Source organism: Panthera tigris, chromosome A2 (genome assembly GCF_018350195.1).
Source record: "Panthera tigris isolate Pti1 chromosome A2, P.tigris_Pti1_mat1.1, whole genome shotgun sequence".
Taxonomy (NCBI): Eukaryota; Metazoa; Chordata; class Mammalia; order Carnivora; family Felidae; genus Panthera; species Panthera tigris.
The window spans coordinates 84136294-84157459 of record NC_056661.1 but is presented as its reverse complement, the minus strand read 5'-3'; the positions used below and the strand labels follow the sequence as shown (position 1 = coordinate 84157459).

Below are 21166 nucleotides of genomic sequence, written 5' to 3'. Positions count from 1 at the left end.
CCCCTCCCCTGTTCATGCTCTGCCTCTGACTCAAAAATAAATAAACATTAAAAAAAATTTTTTTTAAACAGATAAGGTTGTGAATGCCAAATAAAAGTAAATGATATTAGTATAAAATTCTTATCATAGGAAATGTTATTTTGATATGTTATCATGAAATATTATTTTGAACAACCTTACTATTAAACAGTGTAGTGTTATTTCATATTGGTCAAATTTTTTTTAGAAATCTAATAAATACGTATAGTTTACACAAATAGGAATGATTATTTGCAAAACACATAGATTACAATAAAATCTGATGAAATTATTTATTATTTATGTATATAGGAACTCAGAGTATCACCCAAATGGAGAGGCATCTGCTAGCTTAGAAGATGCTATTTGAAACTTTTAGCCATAACTTGGGCCAGTGAACTAAAACAGCTTACAATTAAATCAAAATATAGTTACAGAATTCCTTCAGAAACAAAAAATCTACAAGATTCAAATGTGTTGGAGTAAACATGCCCAAACGTTTTCATAAAAAATAAGGGAGGCAATTAGAAATTCTAAAATTTCCAGTACATTCTGCCCACATATTTTCCAGTTGTAATTATGATATTCTTCCTGGGCTAACCTGTTAGCTGATGGTTGTGTATTTGATTCATCATTGTTTTGGTTTAATCGTGTTTCTAGTAAATAAAAATTTTCCACATATTTTTTCTCATAAAACCCAGTGGACCACTGGACGCTGAATAACAAAACTTTTTAAAAATTTCATTTTGGTTGTTTCGTGAGCCAGTATTGAAAGCAATGTTTATTTTAGACCCAAAAGACGTTACTAACTTAAGACCACATAGAAGAGGACTGAAAAGTACATGCAAACATTTTTAAAACATCTTTCACTATGTTTCTTGGTGATTCTAGAAACTGTATAAGATTTACTCCAGAGAATTTATGCCATTTACAGTTATATATGAATTATCTTACTGTAATTAATTTGAAACTTGTAATTTTTCTAGAGTGATTTATCCTTTAAACTTGGTATCAACATTCAAGGAAATAATTTGCTGATATTTATAAGCTTCCTAAATAGTCAAAAGTAGTAGTTTTGGTTTTTATTTTCTCACCAAATTTTATATAATTTATACTAATTAAATCTAGAATCATTACTTGCAATATAACTTACCATTCCCAGTAGCAATTATAGTATCTTTTTCGTTAGAAAAAAGTACCTAACAAGAACATATCCAAAATACATATTGTGTTTAACCATGTTACAAAGTCAGGTTCATGAAAACTTAATGCAATTGAGATAAAAATTTAAACACACTAATGACTCTGAAAAGTAATTAGTTACTTTTCACTAGTTAATTGCATACTGGAAAGCATATTGACATGAGTGGCAAGTCATTTATAACTAATGTATTATATTTATTTTATGATAATTTTTTATTAATTTAAAAATCAGGTATAAATTGCCTATGTGTACAATGAAAGTTTTACAATTTCAATTGGATTAAAACTCATTTTTAAATATTAAAAAGTAAAGGTTTATAGCAGGCATAAGATTTTAAACATCAAAAATAAAATGTCATTGACCATTAGACAAGGTTTTAATATTTTTTTAACATAAAATGTAAAAATATTAGCAACTTGGAAAACAACACAAACCCAATTTTTAAATAAAGCCTAATGACTTGGAAAAAAAAAAAACAAAACAGTTACAAGCTTACTCTTATACAACTTCTTAAGAGGGTTTATATAGTAGAGTCATCTATCATTTGGGACATAGAAATCTTTTCTGTTAAAAAAAAAAAAAGCATATGACTTACCTTTAAAAAGGCTAAGAGGGATTTTTCAATCAAATGCTCAAACATTTGAACAGACGGTTCTTAGTAGGACCAAATGGTATTCTGCAGAAAAACCCTACACTGAAATCCTCATTACATAAAGTGTGTGAGTTTAAATATGCTTAAAAAAAAAAAAAATCCCATCCCAGTATGTGGTTTGTTGCCAGAGGAATTAGGAAAGAAAAAAAAAAAAAAAAACACACATATCACACTACTGTTATGGCTTTTACTGGTCTATTTTTATAGTTTGGTGAGGACCCATTCCCTATATCTGAGATACTCAGCAGACTTTTTTTTTTTGGCCATTCTCCCATCCAAGTAAGTCAGAGGCCAGAGAAACAAAAGGAACTGACTTGCTGCGCTGCTTCTATTTATTCTGTTTTACTGCACAATCATTATTCCAGATGACGAATAGGGTTCCGGGGGTTGAAACTATAAACTGGGAAGGATTAGCAGTATCACTTCTTTGTCATGACTTAGCTTACAAAACTTCATAATGTTGAATTAAAATGTACCTTGCTATACAGCATTAATTTGACGTGCATAAAGACTAAGAATTTTGAAAACAATTGGAGATACTATCAACAAAGATGACAAACCGACTTTAAAAAAGGAAATAGCATATTGTTTTAACTGGAAATTCTTAACTGTTCATCATTTTCTGTTAGTTTTACAGAAGTTTCATGAGCAGAGCAAAATATCCCTATAAAAACAAAAAAATAAATTTCCCTTAAATTTCTTCAGCCAAAATACAACTATTAAATAGCACTTAAACAGATTACATCTAAGATGACGTTTTAATGTAAAAAACAGCATAAACATAAGTTACTTTAAAAGAAAGGTATTATTTTAAAACCTAATAAAAATAAAAAGCCTTGTGGGGGGAGACCCTCAATACTAAGAACCCATTCTTGCAGAGAAATTCTCAAAATCGTGTAAGAGAGATCAAAATCTTTAGACAGTTAAACTGTCATCTATCAGACAGGCCAGCTGAATAAATGTCTCAAAGTTAGCCTTGAAATAAAGTAAGCTAACAATAACAGGCAGAAATATATTTAGTCCATTAGATCATATTTAAACCAGTTCTTATCATTGGATTGGTCATGTTGGCCCCTTCTGAGTATGTGGTGAATCTTTTCATTTGTTAGCAGTGCAATACAACTGGAAAAGGATTCAAAGTTCTCTTTTTCCCTCAGGCATTACTTTCTTTTTCCCAGGTATTTTTACTGACACATTTATTTAAAAATTAATACTTAGATATTAATACTTTAGATATATTGGGATTTTTTTTTTTTTTCAAATTTTACACCGCTTAATCAGGGTCAAGTAGAAATGGTCTTGGACAATTTCCATGTGATTTATGCTACTCATTTTAAAAGAATAACTTACACAGATTTCAGGTAGCTTGAAAAGAGGATTTCTCTAACTGTGATCTCTGGTATTTGCTGTATTAGCAAAAAAGGTAGAAAAAGGCTATTTTAATGAATATCTTGATTAAAAACATCTATTTTATTGTATTGAAGCTGCTTTGATATATTTTCTTCTCAACTTTAATTCAAACACACTTACTCCCCCACCCCCTGTATGAAAATTGAGAAATAGCTCACCAACACAGGAGTTCAGATAGTACCTATTTTAAAGAGCATATTTTAAACATATTGAAAGGATCATTAAATTATGATGAAATTATGAACACTATTAGAGAAAGATATTTCGGAAAAAATACAAGCACAATACATGCTTTAAGTTGACACTGAACTTACTTGGATCACTCATCAGTAGCCTAATGCCATCCAAACCCTCTGACTGTCTCTGGAGAGGAAAATGTCACACACTCCCAAGAGCAGTCCAAAGAATCAAATCTACATTCCCAGAGGCAGCTGTGTTCAATCCCATAGACAGCAGTTCCTGAGGAACTTTCTGAGTCTCGTGTGGTAATACCCCGAGAGGGCACAGCTAAGTAAAATCTGCGATCATTTCTCTAGATTTGAGCAAAATATATACCTTAAACAACAAGGCAGAAAAATGCTGTACCCATTTCCGAGTAAAGAATGTTGAGGTTTTCATTTTATAAAGCTTACATACCCACAGTATTTTGAAGAGATATATTTTATATGAGTGTACCCCTTGCCTTATGTAAATCCACTGCAGCACTACATACATCTAGTATAATGAAGGATAAAACTTTCAACATAATGAAGTCAGCTTAGACACAGTTTTTTGGGAACCTTTCTTTTGCGAGAGACCACATAGGGTTTGGACCCAGACAGACAAGTGAATCCTGATGTTACTGGCAATGGTTGTATTGAGTGGGGGTTGGGAGTTCAATGACTACTCTTATTTTTCTTTTTTTAGTAAAAAAGTGGGCAAAACTAAGAAGGTCATAATATGAACTAAGTGAGGGCAGTTGACAGGAGCCTGATTACTAGACACTCAAAGTCAAGCCCCTTCCATTCTTTTCTCCCTTCTGGTTTATTTTCTTCAGATTACATAGCACCATCAGCCATCTACTGGGCTATCTGTTTGGTCCTGTTTTTGCATCTGCTAGAATGTTGTCTCCATGAGGAGGGGGACATTTGGTTGGCTCACTGCTGAATCCCCAGAGTGCAGGCCAGGCTCATAGCTGGTAACCGGTTAAGTAAATGGACACATGCAACAACTGTCATAACCATAATAATACCTAAAACGGAGCGAGAATGGCCAGAAGTCAGATGTTACTATGTTGGCTGTCCGTACCACAAATATTCAATGGTTTGATTGGGATGAAGAGCATCTGCTTGGAAAGTCAATGGAGCAGAGTGTGGCTTTGGAATTCGTCACTTCCTAAAGTGTGTTAAGGTTGCTAACTACTTCCCCTCTCTTAGTTACCATGGATCTAATCTGTTGTAAAGACTGACAGTGAGAATATAAAGGATTCATATGTATAGTTAGTAAATACTTGCTATGGTGATGATTAGCCATTAAGCAAATGTTTATTTTAGGGACTTTATTAAACTAATATGGACAAATAAAAAAGTATTGAAAATTATAAAATTCTCCCCTACCCCTCTTATGTATATGGGATCATTCATACACCAAATGATACTTTCTGAAACTTGACTCTTCTCCTATTATGTGCGTTGGAGATATTCTCATGTTTTGGATAGAGTTAATGTGCTTTTTCCATCATTGAAAAATATTCCATACTAACAGGTGTATTGTCTGTTAAATAACCAATCTCCTATTTAATGGACATAGTTTTATTTCCAGTTCTTTGATCTTGCCAAAAAATGCTAAAAATTCCTATGTAGTTTTTAAAATTTTTGAGTATAGCTGACACACGAAGTTAGTTTCAGGTGTATGACATGGTGATTCAACATCTATGTTATGCTGTGCTCACCACAAGTGTAGTTCTCAGCTGTCACTGTATGACACTATTACAATATCATTGCATGCATACATAGTTTTGTTTACCTGTTCTAGGACACCAATAAACAGCAGTAAGTGAAATTGTTAGTGTGTACTAACAATGTGTGAGAATGCCTGTCTACACTGTTTTATACTGAACTTTAAGTTTCTAACAAGTACTTTTTTATTGGTAAATATTCAATTGAATGAAGTTGTACCTATTTTCCCAAGTATATTAGCCATTTATATTTTAAAATACTCGTGATAATATCCTTGTTCATCTTTTTTTTCTTTAAATTTGTTTGTCCTTTCTTTGTTAATTGGTAAGGAACCAACCAGCCTTCTGCATTTGACAAAAAAAAATTTTTTTTTTACTATTTTCATTGTATTATTATATTACTACAATTTAAAACTTGTATGCCATTAACTTTCACAGTAATTTCGTTTTAAATATAGTGTCATGCTTTCAAAGGCTCTCTTTACTTCAGAAGTATTAAATATAATAAAACTTCTTTTAGCATTTGTATGGTTTACAAAATCCTTTGTAACAGTATTTTTTAGAGAAGCTGATTCATGGAATTTAACATTTACGAAGTAAAAGAGGAAGAGTAAAGTAAATTGAATGACAAATATTGCAACATATTTGAGAAGCAGATGACAGATGAATTGTAAGAGTTCTAGAAGAAGGGTCACATGGCCTGAGTTCTGATCACATTATTAGTAACAGCAGGATTTGTGAACTCAGTAAGTAACACACAGTCATTGTATTTCTGATTTTCTTTCTTGCCAAAGAGGATCATCATACAGAGTCCATCCACACCCTCAAGCTGCAGATCAAATCACATGTTAGGTTTACCTAATTTAAATCTGTATGCATTTCTGTTAGGAGATGGAACTTTTTAAGTGATTTTTTTTTTTTTTTTTTACAGTTCAGGAAATGAAAAAAAGAATCTTGATATAATATACATTGCATTTGTGGACTGTATGGATAAGCAATGACTTACAAATTATGATAATGATATAATAAGGGGGTTGACACATACTGGAGGCTTACTATCTGTCAGTTGTTGAACTAAGTATTTCACCTGTGTTACTTGCTGACCTATCATACCACCCGTTGGGCTCCTTAGACAACTAGAGTAGGTCACAAAGCTAGTATGTGCCAAATCAAGGATTAAAACCCAGAGAGACTAAGTGAAGAGCCTATACTCTTTTCTGAAAGAAAAAAAGCAGATAAAAAGTTCTTGAACAATACCTAATTTTATATACTTTTCTCAACACCTTTGTACAAATTGAGTAACAATTTTAAATAAATTGATGTTACACTGAGAGGAAAATGATATCTAATCATAACAAAGAATCAACAGTGAACATATTCTGTAAGTAGTAACAGAATTATTTTGAAATTAAATCCTTCTAAAGATGTGTAAACTATCTCAAAACATTAGTTACCAGTGTCAAACTGTAAGTAAAATTTGTTTTCTCACTTTAATCCTTGGGGATAACTAACCATAGAGATTGATGTGCACATACATATGCACATATTTATGCACATGTTACACACGTGTGTGTGTGTATAAACATCTATCATTTTCAATTGCTACCTTGTTTATTTGTGAAAGTATGAAATCAATGGCATGCTTTACCTCTTTTCTATGGTGAGGAAGGACTTAACATGCAGGAACAAAAATAAATAAATATATATGTACATAACTAAGATATAACAGTATAATGTAATGCCAGTAAAACTTGAGAGACTAAAATACAGGCTTCTAAGATGGCCTTTAAAAGAGAATTTCAAGGACATTAATAAAGGTAAAACATAGGATATCAGGGTAACTAAAGTTTAGACTTAAACCATGTGATCTAATAAATTGAAACACAGGACACAAGCAAACATACTGAATTAAAATTATAAAATAAACTTACCCATATGTTTAATAGAAGCCATAGTAGGAGCTGTGTGTGAAAGAGATTTAACAGAGAGCACCTCTGTATATGTGGACAGTGCTCACGTGGGCAGGGCCAAATCAATATGTAAATTTCACAGGCCATCTAAAAATGTTGACAGACCTAATCTTTACTTGAACACTGCAAAGCTGACTCAACTCTCTAAGGGGAAGTAGAGTAAGTCAACATTTAAATTATACTACGAAACATAAGGACATGGTATGATCAGCATAGTTGTCAGGGTAATTTGTATTTATACAGTTGATAGGATATTATTTGGGGGAAAACCAGAAATATTCAGGTAAAGTGATAACAAGGCCTGAAAACATGGCATGGTGAAATAGTAGGAAAAAAAGCACAATAATCAATAAAGAAAACAAGCAGTTAGTTAACAAATGCCAAATTTAAAAAGGTTAAGGAAAAATATAATCAATGAATTTGAAATTTCACAGGACAGGAAAAATGTAAAAAAAAAAAACTATTCAATTGAAATACAAAAAAAAATCAAAACAAATTTTATCATTAAGAAAAGTAACCTAAGATACTCCCTGAAGTGGGGTCTTAAAAATTAAATAAAAAAAATAATTTTAAGAGGGGTTAGGGACATCAGTTTACATTTGCTTTAGCTCATGGCTTGATCAAAAGGATGTACTTTAAAATCCTAAAATATCAGGTTTTTTAACTCTGTTTAAACACCAGTAAAAAGCTGAAGTGTGTGATGAATGTATAAAAACAAAATACATTTAATCAAAGAAAAAAGATGGATAATGAGAATCAAAGTGATTTTATTCCATTTAATGGAGACATGCTAATCACACTAGAGACAATGAAAAACCTAATTATATGGACATCCGTGTCATCTGACAACCTGTTACCTTAAGTTTAAAGATACACACTTGGACATCAGATTCCTACAAGACTTAGGTATACATACTGTATGCACGTGTGCGTGCACTCACGCGTGCATGCACCCACACACACTCTCCTTCAGGGACATAGAAGGAGACCGACCTAATTAGGTTTCTTTTTAAAGATAGAAAAAAAAAAAGGTTTCTAAGAAACATGTTATACAATAATAATTTATTTAAAAAATCACTACACAGGAAAAACTATATTCCCGATACCTTTCTTTTTCTGTTTGTTTGAAGTGGGATAAACCCTGCATCTGAGTGACCCGGCATTTTAAAGAAACATAAAATAGTTTGCGGACCATCATTGCCCAGGTTGGTTCTTAGTGGGCTTAAGGGAAGGGTTTGCCCTTCAATGAGCCTGAGTTTTCTGTCTTCAAAGAGACCAGCAAGTTTGGTTTAGAGTGTTACTTATCAAATGAACTCCTTGGAAGAACTTGAAATAAATTCTTAAAATTTCAAAGAACCCATAGGATTCCAAGAGGGAACATTTTACTTTAAATGTATTTTTCTGTTTGAATAAAGCCTCACGTTGTTTGTAAGAAAAACAAACAAAAACATTGAAAATATATACATGTAAAATTTTCAGAAGCAAATGTTTACCCGGAAATGTTATGGATCATTTCAATCACTTTCTTTACATATTTCAATGGGCATATTCCAGATGCCATAAACATTAGAATCCAGACAGAATAAAAAGTGGTACACCAGCACTCTATGTTGCATGAGACAGATAGATGAATTCAGAATAATTCTAAAATGTCAGAATCCTGAAACTGTCCTCTATGTGTCTCTGTGATTGCTGGGTACCTGCTTACATGAAAGAAATTGCAACATATCAGAGGTAGAGTGAAACCTTCCCTTTGTGATCTCCATACTTCAGTTTTGAATCATAAAGAAGTTTCACTTGCCTATTAAACTTCATTACTTTAGCAGCAACTTTCGCAGCAGCATTAAACCTTGCTTTGCAATATAGGGCACTGACAAGGGAACTGATAAAGGAATTGACCTTGTGGTAACTGTACTAGGGTAGGTTTAGGTGGGTTCAGGCAGCATCAGCACCGTCTCTGCAATTATCGGTCATCCTTGAGCTCGCCAGCAAGCAACCAAGGACTCAAAACCTGTTTATCATGACCATCCCTTTCAGATTCCTGAATGTAACTCTTGTCTTTTGTTCTGAGGTTGTGATTCAAGGAACCAATAGTAGGTTATGGAGTCTGAATTGCTACAGAATGTCCCTCATACATGACTGAACTAGTCCTGCTAGTTCTGCTCTGCTTGATTAGCTCACTTGTCCTCAGGACAACTGGGACACAACTGTTTTCTTGGCTATTAGGGCCCAAGGTCTCTCGGTTGTGTTATTTAGGTAAGCAAAGTATCCTCCTCCACGGTGCCTCCAGTTCATGGGTAAAGGTACGTATGTGAATTGGAGTGCTTATATTATCTGAGTGGGTTTCAGTGGACTCTGTGATGCTCCTTTTGTTAAGAGCACAGTGCTTTCCTGTTCAGGGTGAATGCTGAGAATATTCTTGTTTTCCCAAATTGCATGTACAAGGCTTGAAGCAGCATCCTCCATGTGTTCCAAGGACTAAAGAACATTTTCTGGATATGATCCAGGAATGTTGCTAGGCCTGTTTTTCCTCTCATTTTCTACAACTCCACAGGGAAAACTGGGTCATCACAGTAGGCTGGAGAAAAGAAGGCTACTGTGAGTAAAATTGGGAGGTGAAGTAAGTCCATAAAAGCATGTAAAACCATACCATTTCATGAATTAACTCAAAATTAAAAACGATTACAGTGTTTCCTATGTTATAAAGAGGCATGTCACAAAATACTGTTTTTATAGTAAGGCTCCGTATAGACTCCTCTCTTTCACATGCTTCTTTTCTTCCTTGGTTACCCTATGTGTATCTGTCCTGATTGATTTCTATTTGACTATTTGACATTTCATTTTTATCTTTCTAGTATGCTCTCAAAAGGGTACATGATTTGGGATATGTAAATTTGGAGTTGCATTCACATGACTTATTGCAATTGCATTTACAAAAGCATATCTATCCCTAAATCAGCAGAAACCATGAATTCATTTGGTCCTTCACTCCTTTTACAAACATGCTTACATCATCCACTTAACAGATATTTCTGTTTTGAAAGGCGTCCAGCCTCCAGTGGCAGTTCAATGTACAATTACAGGTATCAAAATATTACCAAAAAGTATTCTAGTCAAAACTTCATCATATTCTGCAACTGATTCTATTAGCCTTGCATTTACTATTCTGTATAGTAGGAAATATTTAAATTCTTCAAGAAACTCAAAAAATGAATATTAAATTACATTTATGCTATTTACTAAACTTTCTCTGGCTTGTCTGTTATGTCAGCCAGGTTATGGAAAAAAAATACAGTGTGATCTTCTTTTTAAGTCTTTTGGTGCAAATCCATTACTTGGGAAGCTTTTTATCTCTAGGATATAATATTCTACCATCATATGTATCACTCTTTCAATATTCATCCGATCCTATGCAAATACAATTAAAAATGAGAACAATGTCTTTTGTTTTTTGTTTTTAAGTCCATTAAATAAGTACTAAGATGTGTTTGAGGGAATTGGCTTCAATCTTTAAAGATGGAACACAATGAATTTAGTTGATTATTTAAGGGATTTTTCACTATGCCTGAGAATTTCCCAGAGGAAAGAAAGAGAGTAATGTTTCTTTTTTTTTAATTAAAAAAAATTTTTTTTACTTACTTATTTTTTGAGAGACATAGAGAGAGCACAAGTTGGGGAGGGGCAGAGATAGAAGGAGACACAGAATCCAAAGCAGGGTCCAGGCTCCAAGCTGTCTGCACAGAGCCTGACGTGGGGCTCATACTCACAAACCGTGAGATCATGACCTGAGCCAAAGTCAGACGATTAATGACTGAGCCACCCAGGCACCCCAAGATAGTGACGTTTCTTCAGGGACTTCACACCCTAGAACCTTAGTCCCTTTTGTATAGGGAGGAGTGACTTGTGATCTAGAAGCCATGAGTGACTGACTCAGCATTTAGAGATGTCCTTCCATACTGAGTACAGAAGATTCAAAAACTGCCTCCATATTTTGATTTATAAAGGTTTTGATTCTAGAGACATTGCCTCTAAGAATGCCAATGCTCTGTTTAAAATTTTCCTTTGATTAAGTAGGGAGTGTTACAAGAACATGCATTTTCCCTCAGGACTCACAAAAGGTCCTTTGCTCAACATTGGTATGAATCAGTCTTTCTACTATTATCTACCCTCCCCCCCAACGCCATCCCCATCTTCTATGTAGAAGAATAAGGAAACACATATTCTTCCTGCTGGGGGACTTTTAAAAACTCAGGGTAGGTCAGTCTGGGTCAAAGCCAACACCCAAACAAGTGGAAGAGAGAAAGTTAAGGAGAAAGAGCCAACAAGTTTGATCCAACTATGCCTAAAGAGTACTAACACTGGGGGCACCTGGGTGGCTCAGTCCTTGAGTGCCAATTCTTGATTTTGGCTCAGGTCATGATCCCAGGGTCATGGGATTGAGCCCAATGTCAGACTCTGTGCAGCCTGCTCAGGATTCTCTCTCCCTGCTCCTCTTCCTCTCTCTTCCTAAAAAAATAAATAAATAAATAAAAATAAAAAAAATAAAAGAAAAATTAAAGTACTAACTCTGGAGTTGTCAATTATGTGGACTCCCTAAAATCCCTCTATTGAGTCAGCTAGTTTCAGTTGAAAACACAATATTCTATGTAAAATGTGGATCTTAGATCACTGCTCATTTACACAAATAAAATATCTAACCAAAGTTCTTGTTCATTAAGTGTCATCAAGAAACACAATCAGGAGGGGCGTCCAACTTCGGCTCAGGTCATGATCTTGCTGTCTGTGAGTTTAAGGCCTGCGTCAGGCTCTGTGCTGACAGCTCAGAGCCTGGAGCCTGCTTCGGATTCTGTCTGTCTGTCTGTCTCTCTCTCTCTCTCTCTCTCTGCCCCTCCCCTGCTTGTGCTCTGTCTCTCTCTCAAAAATAAATAAAATGTAAAAAAAAAAAAAAAAAGAAACACAATCAGGAGACCTCTAAAAAAAAGAATCAAGGACAGAAATATGGTTTTTTACACTATATGTAACAGAGATATTAGTATAATATTAAACACACATAAAATACCATGTAACTATATTTTCTTCTACATATGTCCAGAACTCTTTAGTGTTATACTCATAAAATATGTCATAAAAAGCTCAGTTCATTCAGGAGTTGCAAGGGTGCAGGTGACAATGAAGCTCCCTATAATGTACTCATTGGGAACTGTGTTGGTAGCGATTTTTATATCCCAGATTTTAAAATAGTGCCAGACACATAATAGATGCTAAAATACACATTGAATAGATAATGAAGAACCTATACTATAGATATCACAGGATAGATCAAAAAGAAACATGGGTATATTATACAATTTGGTAGGAGAGAAGGTTATCTTTGGTTCTCCATGTTGTCTGATATCAAGTTTAAAAGGAATGGTTATTTTCTATGTATGCCTTTTTATATTTAGTAGACACTGGGCGTGAAGTGCAACAAAGAACAGCTGTGGTCTGCTTTAAGCAAAAATCTGCATGTATTAAACAAACAGTCTGATTCTTTCACATTAGCAAATATTCTTGGGGTGCCTGGGTGGCTCAGTCAGGGCCATTTTTTTAAAAACTGAAAACCATTCTTACAAAGGATTCTGTCATTCTTCAGATACTTCTTGAGTAAGTACAATACAAGGATGAATGACATGCTCCTACAAAATAACCTTTTCCCAAACATTTTAATGTTTATTTTTATTTTTGAGACAGCATGAGTGGAGGACAGGGGCAGAGGGAGATAGAGAGTCTTAAGCAGGCCCCACAGTTAGCCCCATGCAGGACTCAATCCCATACCCCTGGGATTATGACCTGAGCATCAAGAGTCTGACGCTCAATGGACTGAGCCATCCAGGTGCCCCCCCCCAACATTTTAAATGATCTAATATATACTAACTGTGTTTCTGTATCCACATCAAGGAATAGACATATTTATTAAAATGAAGATTCCTAAAATTTGTTAAAATAATTCACACCAAAAACCATGATTCGGTATTAAAGGTAGATCATTATAAGTGGTTGTGGTGTATTATTTTGCCTATCAAATTTTCGCCAAGTCTTCTGAATAGTAATACACTACCGTCTAATTTTTTACATGACCATCTTTTTTTATAAATCAACTGATGCGATCCCTTGCTAATAGTTTGATTCCTCTGGGTTGTTTAGAGGGTTTATTCTGGACTGCTCATTTATTTTGTTAAAAGACAGTGGGTCTTTATCTGACTTCAAAATGCACCTTTGTCAAGAGTGTTAGTATGGCCCAGTCACTAGAAACTTAAGCACCTCTGAGGATTGGCCTTTATGTTCTGATAGCAGTTAGTTCAAGAAAAATGGCTGAAGTTCTGTTTCCGTTTAAGTTCTGTCTTTGTACTTGTTACCATCTGTGACACGAGACTTATCTTTAAGAGGGGCATCGCTCAGCTAAAGAGACATGCTAGAGGATTCCAAACACTGATCAATTTCAGAAGTCTGTAAAAATGAATAAAGTACAAAGAAAAAATCGAAAATATCACCAAATGTGTCCTTCCTTATCCCATGGCAACCTGAGATGGACTTTTTTTTTTTTTTTTTTTACTCTCAAGAGAACTTTTCATACTATGACTATGAACTCTTAAATATCAAAACAAAATGCATAAATGCCAAAACCCAGGAGAAAAGGACAGTAAGTAGAACCTGGTAGCATTTTTGTCTCAGGAGAGGCTGCCAGCCCTGCCTCCGCCACAGACTGTGACAAACATACAAGAGTTTGAGTCAATAGGCAGATAAGATAAATACAACACCTACATGTGAAGAGGTGCAGAGGTTATGGTCTTATAAAGCATGAATATGTTAAAAAAAAAAATTAAAAGGTGTCATTAAAATCGGAAAAATTGTCTTAAATCAGAAAGGGCAAAATAGTTGAAAATGTACTCCAAGGAGCAAATCCTCAAACTGAGGATGAGAGTCAGACTCTAAAATCTTTTCCATTATTAAAAAGGTGTGTTTTTCAAATAAATTAATTCTCTAATACATTTTGTGTGTCAGATTACATGGTATATTACTTAAAGCATAAGATTTTTAAAAATATGGTAAACCACATTTATTCTATTTATATGCAAACAAAGAGTGAATATAAAATGAAAATATCACTAAAATATACTACATTACATAGATAAATTTATAGATTGTTTTTATGGAATTATTAATCTAAGTCAAATTTACAGAAACTTTTTTTTAATCACATAAATAATATACTTTACTAGTCTTGCTTTCTCATGCTTTTAATTTAATGAAAATCCTGTATAAAAAAGTTAGGCAATGGGGTAATAACCAGCAGACGTAACAAATTTGAAGTGTATACTAACGTTACATAGTAAGTTTCAGCTTGATTTTCATGTAGTTGCTATCCATCATAAACTGTGAGTTCCTATGTCAAAATTTGGTAATTTGTAATTGGTAAATAAATATATAAATATGTAAATTGCTAATAAATATAGTTTTATTTATAAATAATAAAAAATACTGATACAATAGAGGATCTGATCTGAATATTCTTACCATCAAAGTATGGAGAGGTGGCACAATGCCAGCTAAACTGGCTTTTCATTCACTGATAAATTGGGTTGCCATAGCAAGCCCATATTCACTGTTTCTAAGCAACCCAAGGCTCCACAGACTTCAGATACTTAGGAATCCACTGATCTTTCATCATCCTTAAGGGAGAAATATGAAAACTTGTGGTACCAGACTCAGTGGAAGATTCCCTGATGACCCAATAGAGCAGTGACCTGCTATAAAACGTCCCTGTGTTGATATCCATTTAAGTTATCAAATAATATTTGTGATAGGGAATTGATTGTTAAAGTGCTAAGTGGATGAAATTAGGTACAGAAAATGATCAATACCTAGTATGTGTTGAGCAGGCAAATGTTTGAGTAAACAGACAAGATACCACGCACAATCCAACTTTCTAAAGACAAAGTCATTTACATAATGCCAGCATTCATAAAGTCCTTGCCTTTTAGTGTAAAAAAATATATCTGTTTAGCAGCATTACCACACAGCAGGTCATTTCAATTTTTTTGTTTTCTAATTATTTATACTTAGGTACCATACATAATTATAGATCAGTAATTGCTTGTGATTTTATATTGAAATGTTTAATTATGGCTTGTCTAGAATGCTTGAATAATTAACCACCCAAACATCAAATAGAATTGTATAGGTCTGAGGTACAAGGAAGGTTAGGAATTCTTTGAATGAGGTAATATTAGCATTTCCCGCCCCTGTCTATGTCAAACACTCTCCCCCAGTCTCCTGTCTTCACACAGTACCCACAGAGGCAAACCACTGCCTCTAGAGCTCTTAATTCACAGGGCTTACTTTCCAACTATTTGAGATAATCAAAGTGAAAGAGAGTTAAGGCACACAGACAGATATCATTTGTTCCTATAGAATACTGTATCACAATGCAGGTCAGAATAAAACACCATTACTAGAAATGGTTATATGTGAACAGTAAAATGATTAGGTCTGAAATCTGTAAAATTTTACCTAATTCTAATACCTGCCTCCCATTATCATTCCATGTGGCTAGCTCTTACCAGGAAAAACATTGGAGGAATGATGTACAAATTGAAAACTGGTTCTAATTTAATGGTAAATTTTGTAACATTACTTCCTGTATCCTGTTAGCTGTTGCATCAAAGATTCAGTAACCTGCCAGGTATACAATATGATGATAGAGTTCTGTAACCTGAATGTAAAATAAAGTTGACATGTCACCTCTCATACAAGTCCCAGGAAGCCACCTGTTGACTGGAGACATACCAGGAATTTCAGCAGTAGAAACTCTGCCTGTGATAACTACTGATTACTGTTGATGCTAAATGGGAAAGGATAGATTCTTCTTCAAGACTGGGAAGACACCCACTCTGCGTTACAATCTTCATATAAGAGAGTCCAAAACTTGCATAATTATATTACAATTGCCTCTTCAGGCAATTATAAAAATTCATCTGCAGTTTAACAGTCTCCCTGGGCATAGATATTCTTAAGAATAAAAGAACCGTGCATGAATTTGTCCTTTAGTATGTTGTTGCTCTGTTAAGATACTCCTCCACTGCTGCATGTATATAATCACGTTTGTTGGAGGGTTTCAATACTTCTGAGTATTTTTTAATACCCTCTTATCACTTAGTATTGTATTTATTACTGGCAAGATCATACATGGTAAAGTTACAACTCCTTCTATTTTCTTTTAGATACAACTTCTTATCAAAAAGCTGGGGACAGGGTGCCTGTAGGTCTGTATCTCAAATACTGCCCGAGAGAAGAGAGAAATGCAGGTAGAGCTTAAACTGGATAAGAAGAAAGCAAAAAACCAGATCAAAGTAAGATTTTAGTATTAGAGGAACCCGTCTTGCATCCTATGTTGTTAGGGTAGAAAACTTCACAGGGATTACATAAGCATAATTACCAGTTTGAAGTCCGATGAAAAAGTGCAAATCCTCCAATATTAACTCACTTGCAAAATGCTGGTTGGAAGACAATGGAATTAACACTGATAACTGTGGTTGTGTTTGCCCCAAGTGCTGGGTCAAATCACTGCTGACTGCTGTGAGCCCCACCTTCAAGTATCCAAGAATGGCTGTGGAGTTTTGAGTGACACTCCACTGAGGCAGTATGATTTCTAAACCAAAGTTAGGCTCTGCCGCCAGTGTTTGCCAACTTCCCCAGCTTGCAAGTGAGCTGCTCCTCACCCTGGTTCTTTCTTTAAAAAAAAAAAAAAAAAAAAAAAAAAAAAAAAAAAAAAAAAAAGGATAGAAAGAAACAATTACGTTGTGACGTTTAAAAGAACACAGAAGCAGATCCCTCTCCAGGGATATTCCTACTTATTTTCTTAGAGCGGTTCCCTTGACTCTTTTCATCCTGTGTCTTTGTTATAGGAACCTGATAAAAACATGCACACTTCTCTTAGGAGAAGAATCAAAGCATCGATGAATATTCTAGTTTGTAAAAGCTGGAGAGAAGAGGCTTCTTGGTGAGGGCATTGCAAAATCAACAGGTTGGGGTCTACAATGGTTATGACATTCTTTTGCCATGTAAGAGGACTAAGATAGCAATATTTGGTGGGTGTACTCTTATTTTTGCAACTCATTAGAATAAAAAAGTAAAGACACTCCAAAAATAAATCGAGCCATTATAATATAAGCTAAATTAGACAAGAAAATATGATTTTTCTCCCATCATTTAGGCAGTAATTTCCTGGGGATTACTGTTGATGATATGCATCCTTATACATACACATATTTGGTGAAGATTTATCATGTGACCACTGTGTTCCAAGAACTCTGCCACAAAGAGGAAGAAAGCATGTTTCCTACCATGAGTTTTTCTGCAATGCATTACAAATATTTCCATATAAAATACAATGTGTGCACTCTATGTTAACTAGAATTTAAACAAAAACTTGAAACAAACAAAAGAGAATAAATACAATGTGTGAGTACTGAACACTTTTAATCCACCTTCTAAAGTGGGGTGCTACCCTGGTTGTGAACATTCATTCTAGAGCTATTTACCATGTAATCAAAATCTGTAATTTAATTACCTTTATTTCGTAAAATCTGAAACTTTCCATAAAAAATAATAATGAGGTTCCCAGTGGTGAAATGAATGGCTTCAAAGATTTATGAGTTGGCTAGAAATATGGCTAACTCCCTACTCTTACATCACAGGCTATAAAAACCCACCAAGCCCAGATGCCTAAGGCTCAGTTGAGAAATGGCCCATTGTGTAGCTTTTGATTTGGGGGCATTCCCCATTGTCTGACTATGACGGTATGGTTAGCTGAATTCCATGGTTAGCATGTTAAGCATATGCCTTTGAATTGTCCACGTAAGGACTACTGAGACACTGAAAAGTACAGAACATGAAAGCTTTGTGGAGCATGGGCAACAGGTTGTTCCTGCTTGCTGCTCATCTGCTTCAGTTAGAAGCCAATTTGAGAGAGCTTTCACTTTGTCTGTTTTAAGAAGGAGATTTATAGCTCTCCCTGCTGTTAGTTGTTGAAAGCTACCAATATTTACTAAGATAAACCAATAATAGAATATATTCAAATCAGCTTGGATAGGTTAGCAACACCTCCCTGCAAGGAGCTCACATTCTGGGGACACACCTCACATACAGAGGACAATTCTATAGAAAGATTCTACAGTAGAAGATAACAGAGTTTCCTAGGCTCCCAGAACATCCACATTTACTCAGATATAAATAGCTGTTACTCTTAGTTCAAAGACCTTTCACCCACTTCTACGCATGACACATTTCTTCCCTCTGTTCATGACCTTTATACTGCAGAAATTGAAGGAATCTTAGGAATCATCTGGTCCTGATAATTGAGCAAAAGAGGTCACAGAGACCCAGAGAACTGGAAATGCTTATTCTACATTGCCCTAATGGTTTTCAAAAAAACATTGCTTTCTTTTTCTCCTTATGCTTCTGTTTTCTTAGTTTTTACCTCTTGTCACATATCTTCTTCTAGGTTCTGGTTTGATATTTGCTAAAGCATTGCTTTCGTTTTGTGTATATGTCATTATTCTTTGTTCCTCTTTAGCAATGCTCACCAATTTAAAGTTCAATTCCTGGATAATTAGAATAACTTTTACCTCTTTTTGATTGCCATGCACTAGATACTATCACTAGAGTGAAGTTGATTTTTTAAAGCTATTCTGGTTCCTGCTCTTTGGACTTCTCAAATTTATTTTAAATATTTAAACATCTTCAACATAATTTAAATTTAGTTATTAAATATGAAAATAAAAATTTTCTACTTGATTAATATATTCTATTTCTTCCCTTTCACATAGAACACTTTGAAAAGTTCTAGGAAAGAGTAAGGGAGAAGACTTATTTGTTAACATTATACCATGGGCCAGGTGTCATACTAAATGCTTCCATTTGTCATTATTTAAGTCCACAAAAAATTCTCTAATTGGGTATTATGAGCCACATTTTTACAGAGGAGATAACACAAGGAAAACTAAGAAAATTATATAAATGCTAAAATTTTCAGCATCAGTATGGAATGGATGACCTTGAGTTTATGCATCCATACAACAAGCAATAGCAAAGATTAGTAGGAAGACATAAGGATACATGGTCACATACAAACATTTCCTTGCCCAGATCTAAATCTTTACCTTTTGCCAATATAAAGCTCTCAGCAGACACATTTTGCTATGCTACCCTGAGGTTTTAAAATTATTTTCATCACTCTTATATAGAGATTATAGTTACATTAAATAAGAATGTAAAGAAATTTCTTATTAAACTATTTCTCTTGGCACTGGGTATTTCTGGGTCCAGAGTTTATGAAGGTAAATAAAACTTATCTTCATGGAGTGAGAGATAGACATACAGAAAAGTTATTATAGTAATATAATAGGTGGCTTAATGGAAGGTTTATGGCACAGTGGAGGACATACAGAGGGGGAAGTTTCAGCAGGAGAGATGCCAAGCTTCACAGAGGGATTAATATTTCCAGCTACGTCCGCAAGCATAAGTCAGAGACTGACTACCATGTATTGGCCAACACAGAGAAAGGTTAAAGGCAGAAGGTATTTCTCCATCTTTAAAAAGAGCAATTTCTACCAAAAAGCTAGTGACCTCAAGGAAGAAAATATAAAAAGTTGTTGCCAGCAACATCAAAATAAGATTAGAGGAAATTAATTTCAAATTAATTGGATGCCTGCTAAGTTCAGGCATTGTTAGGGGAAAGATGTGGTTTCTTCTTAAAATTCAAAAGCAATTTGTATTAAGCTGCCAAGAATTATAACTTTGCATAAATAAGTCCGAGAAGGAACTAAAAATTCTTCCTCAAAGCCCCCAAATTTTACTTAATGCTGAAAAAAAGAGTAACAACATACTGGATACATTTTATAACATCTTTGGTGTTTCCATACCTTCACAGATAGTGGAAGGTCATTTAAATTTAGAAAATGAGAGTAAATATGTTGACATACCAATAAATTGGTAAGCATACCAATTTAATTTGATTCATTGATTTGATTTGAAAATAATGAAGACTGAAAGTTAAGGTGTATATATAACTTTGGAAGCATTTAATGATTTTTAAATCTAAAACTAATCAGGCTGAACATATCAAAAGGTACATGCTTATGACACTTAGAGATCTCTTTGTTGTATTAAGTAAATTTTAAGAAGATCTTAGTATATTTGTGTATGTCTTACTCTGGATAAAACATATCCTCTTACTATGAATGTTAGGCTTTAAAGAAAGCAAACAGTCATATTCATGCCTCGGGAAACAAGAAACCTAAGGTTGTACAAATACTGATTCACAGAAGATAAAAACTTCAATGATGCATTCCTATATAAAGAAATTAAATGCAGTAGATGTGTTTCCACTTAAAAGCAGAGGAAAAAAAATGTTTTTAAATAAAAATTTCTCAGTCCTTCTATTTTTGACAGTAAAACATTCTTGAAATTGTAAAGTCTAGATCATAGCATTAAGTCAGGGAAATTGGCTTTCTAGAAGCACTGATTATCCTCTTATATCCTTTATTTCCCCCACTTTAGAAGTCTTTTCCCAATCCCAGATTACTCATTTTAAAATCTACTCCTACAGATGCCACTCAAATATAAAGCCTTCTGGTCAGATTCATGTCAAGGCTCTCCTTACAAGACACAGAGGCTATGTGAGGACAGGACACTCTCTCACATGCACCCCCTACTCTGACCTCTGTCAGGCACTTTATCCTGGAGTCTCTCCCTGTTTATTGCTCAACTGGATTAGGTAATAGGAAGCCAAGTCTTGCTTCCTTCTATCAAATAGGTAACTCCCAAACTCCCTGGAGGCAGGGACTGGACTCCTCTTTCTCTGAACTATACCTAGCTCAATGTTTAAACCCACAATAAGTGTCAGATATATGGGTAAGCTCCTAGAATGAGACAAC

At 34.4% G+C, this 21166-nt stretch overlaps 1 protein-coding gene across 2 annotated transcripts in view; it reads right to left on the bottom strand.

The window, feature by feature from the left end:
• Positions 1–16745, bottom strand: part of CD36 (CD36 molecule) — a 53189-nt gene extending 36444 nt beyond the window's left edge. The window contains exon 1 of one of the 2 annotated variants that reach the window (XM_007076785.3): positions 16666–16745. The gene's annotated coding sequence lies outside the window, so the exon portion shown is untranslated. Of the gene's footprint in view, positions 1–1817; positions 2193–16665 lie in introns of those variants that run through there. The other variant, XM_007076784.2, reaches the window with a different exon arrangement.
• Between the last annotated feature and the right edge of the window lie 4421 nt (positions 16746–21166).